Here is a 4381-nt window from a genome sequence, read left to right on the forward strand (position 1 = left end):
TGATACATTTTTTTAAAGGAGAGTGCTGTGAGGTTTTTTTATGCTCCTGTTAACTAACTTCAGAAATAAGATTAAACCATACTTTAAAAAAAAAGGGGGGGTGAGAAGGTGGGGCAAAAACCAGAGCTTTGAGTAAAGATGGTGCTGGAAAATATTCTCTATTATGGAAGACAGTATGTTCCACATCACAGGACATTCCTTGCGTACATATTGATATTTCTTGCAGAAACTGTGTTTTCCTAATGTATGTCATATCATGTACCACGAAAATGTCAAAAAGCCTTGTTTCATTGGATGCAGCCTTCTAGATAATTGATGCTATCAGTTCAATCATTAGGGATTTGAAGGTGTGTGATTTGAGTTCAAGTAGTTAAACCTGAGTTCAGGCATGGGAATACGTTAGTTCTATCCTATTGCCTTCACAAGTTTTAGAAATATTATCATGGGCTTTTTGGCTCAATTTAAATGCTGAAGAAAATAGATTAAGAATTTTAATAAGCCTTTTTTTCACATTCTGCAAAAGAAGTTAGGTAGAGAGGACTGTTCTGCTTTTAAGGTGAAAGAGCTTGTATTTAGGATTTATATGTTGGATCAACCTAAACGTGATGTATCAAGGCAACGCACCATTCCAGTTCTCAGCTTTGATGCTGAGAAGGTTAACTAGTGGTAATCACAGACCTATCATTTTCCATATCTCATGTTAACATATATAGCAGTTGCTTAACAACAGTTAGCTTTTTATCAAGATACCTCTCTAAAGTCAAGCTATGGGTGTTCTACCTGGTTACTTGCTGTGCATCGGCTGGCTGTTTCACCAAAGGATGAGCCATTTGTATACTTTCTGATTTTAAATATGAAAAGGCTTATGAGAGTTAGTTAACACAGCATACTCTCAGAGAGAGTATTCCTTAATTTTTCTGATAATCCAGAATGACTGTGTTGCTGATAGTTTCTTTGATTTCTGTAGAGGTTTCCAATGAGGTTGGTTGGTTGTCATATCTTGGACATGAGCTTCGTATATATAAGTAGTAATATGAGCTGCATAATGCAGCAGGCTGATACAATGACTTGTAGAGCTGAAAGTAAAGGAAATTATGGAAAGATAAATAAGTAAGCTATCCTTCACTTCATTAAAAATTGTAAGAGCATAACAGATTGATGCTTTTAAGAAAGGTCTGTACAATTTACCAAGACATTAGTTCCTGTCAAACTTGACTCTCTGATTAATAGATTGTTCATTTCTGACTGCCAAAGTTCTTGCTGCAGTTCAGAGAAGTGAAGACAGATTGGCAATGGAATGCAAGCAATCTTCTGAGCCAGTCAGATTTTCTGGCTTCAGGGGCCTAATTAGACGTTAGGCCAGACTTGTGAGTAATCCAGGGTCCTAGTAATGGCTCCCTGGGAATGTTATCTGAAACATAATTGTTGGCTTCAGCCAAACCCATGGATGAGATGGATCTGTACTGCAAAAGCCGCTGCTACGACTTGCACTAACTGACCGAGGGGCGATGGTGAGCTGAAGCTGGCTGGTGGTGAGATGTGTGAATAATTGAGTCTTCTACCAGACCTCCAGATCAAGGCTGAGGCACCTTAGTAGAGCAGAATGGGACAGTGACTGCAGTTGCTGACAAGCTGCTGTAATGTCACTCGGTCACCTGGCTTCTTTGATAAGGATTCACTTGCCTGAGTATTTTGAAAGCCAGTGTACTCTAAGGTGCCTATCACTGCTACTGGGAATCGTCTGCTTACAGGTGAATAAGGGGCATGATCATCTTTAAGCAGAATCATCGGCCAGTTACTGAATATTCCCCTCTCCATATAACAAAGTGCATGGTGGTATGTCTCACCTCTAGCAATAGTCTGTTTGTAAGCAACAAAACAGGTTATTTTAAAACATGTTGACATTGTTGACTGTACAGTAGTAATATGTTTTACGTTTGCATTTCTTTTCCTCCTTTTCACTGTGTCTAGGCTTTGTCTGTATCTTTGTGATTGAATAGTTTTTTAAATACCGGGTATTTTAGATTGGTCTATGAAGGCACATGCAGAATTTCTTTTAAGTTAGCAAAAGGAAAATACAGAAAGGAATTTTCAGGATTTAAAAGAAGTAGCCCTCAATAAGTATTCTCTTCTTTTTTTTTTCTTTTTTTTAAATTTATGATAATCTCTTTAAATCAATGTATTTTAGTATAGCTGGTGTCCTACTAGTTCACTGGCTGTAAATCTGATTTTTCTGATTGTCTTCTGAACCTCTCATTCCCTCCCCAAAAAAGAAGTTCATAAAAGCTGAAGACCTCTGTATCTAAAATACAGCCTTCGAACAAAAGATATGTTTTTCTTGGTGACCATTCACAGACCTGTTTTAAAGTCATTCGTAAGGCTTTAGAAATTAACTCTAGATTGAAAATACTTGCATTAATATTAGGAGGAGAATTAAAGCCAAAACGTCATCTATGTCAGCGGTCCCTGAATTTGTGTCTGTGTGCGCAAAGAACCCCTTTGTGTATTTGACTACATTTCTTAGACCTCTTTCGCTTCCCACTTGGAAGCATTTAACCACTTGGTCTTCCTCACTGGTCCTGCACGTTTCCTTTGTCTCCATCCTTGTGAAGTACAGGGGTGGAGAGGAGGACCGCAAGGAGCTGTGAGAGTTGGTGTCATTCCTTAAGCAGGTGACTGCCCCTTCCTTGAAGGCCTTGCCATTTTTTGTCCTACCACCAACTGTAGTGGACCTTTGCTGTGTGTTGGCTCTTGCTGACTGAGACACTTCTGCTTTTTCCAGTTGAGCCACTCAGCTTGCTCTGATTTTACAGCAATATGTACTGAGGCAAAATACTTGAATAAACTACATTGTTTGTAACCATCCTCTCTTTGATGAGGGAAATCTTCACAGAGCCATGCCAAACCTGCAAAGGGTGTGCTTATTCCTGTGTTGTTAGAGAGGACTTTCACAGCTGAATGTTTAAATGCCTATATTTGCTACATAGCTGTTGTCCTTTGGAAAATTCTGGGGAAAGAAATGGACTCAAGAAAATCATGTTGAAGTGGTACTCAAAAGACAACTGACAATTTCTGGATTGCACCAAGGCATGGATTGCTGCAGTACGTCCTGGAAAAAATCACTTTGCTAGCCAATACTCTCTGTGTGCATACACTATACAAGGTTGAGTGGTTTAAATAAGATTTACCTGAAACAAGCAGTTCACTTTTTTTAATTGAAAATTTTATATGGAGATACAGAAATCTTTTAAGACTTGAACACTACATCAACTGTTATTTGATAGTTATTTAGGAAGCATGGAAATTATTTCATCTTTAAGGAAATTATTCCATCTTACAGAGGCATTTCTTCACCTGTTTGTTTTTTTTTTATTAGATGAGATGTAACATTGACTGAAAGGAAAATGGGATCAAAACTTTGAAAAAGGGGTATAATCTTTTTAATTCAGTCTTCAGGTGATGTTAGGATGTCTATCCCACTTACTGTTAAGCCTCGTTACTGAATTTTCCAAAAGTTGATATTTTGTACTTTGAGGTCTTTCCATTTTCAGATGAACGCTATGTAAAAAATCAAATTTTCTGCTGCTCAAAATAAATGATTAATTCTTTCAACCTATTCTGTGTGTCTTTTTAAATCCTGTTAAGATGAACTTCAAAGCCAATAAATTATATCCATCCAAATTCTTCCTAGGACTTTGTGACTTCCAATTCTAACTTCTGGCTTCAGCTCTGAAAAGAAAGCAGAACTGCTTTAGATGTCATCTGAACCCTGCAGGGAGGGGAGGAGGCAGGCAAGTTTAGCTCCAAGGTGCATTTTCCTGCTTATGCCCAAATAACTGAGACGTTCTTGCTGCAACTTTTTTGCCAGTTTATTTCAGTTTTGGACAGAAATCAGGCACAGAAAACACTGAGCAGATGAAGCTTCTAATCATCTGGAATGGATTCCAGTAATATTCTGGACTGCTGCTGTCTACTGCCCTAAACTATAAATCAGGAAGTCATACAAATTGATTGCCCCTGTCCTAAGACAGCCACCCAGCCAGGCAGTGTTTCACCTCTGGAGAGCCCGGAGGGTGGTTGGTGTGTTCTGTGTTTTGTACCCCGGGAGGTGGCGCACATGGCTCGTTACTCAAATATGAGAGTTTTGAGCCCTTTCGCAGCAAATTCTGCTGTCTTGCTTTAATTCTATTCAAATTTGCTCTTTTAAAAATATCCTACCCAAAAGAGTCCTGATAATTTAGTACTACCACTCTTCCTTCTCCCTAAAGCTTCTTTTTTTTAAAGTCCATTATTTTTTAAGCCCTGAACTTATATCTTTAAGGGCAGCATGGTGTATGCACGTTGATAAACTTAGGGAATTGGTCAAGCAGGACAGATTAGC

This window comes from Mesitornis unicolor, unplaced genomic scaffold (assembly GCF_000695765.1).
Source record: "Mesitornis unicolor isolate BGI_N332 unplaced genomic scaffold, ASM69576v1 scaffold10074, whole genome shotgun sequence".
NCBI lineage: Eukaryota > Metazoa > Chordata > Aves > Mesitornithiformes > Mesitornithidae > Mesitornis > Mesitornis unicolor.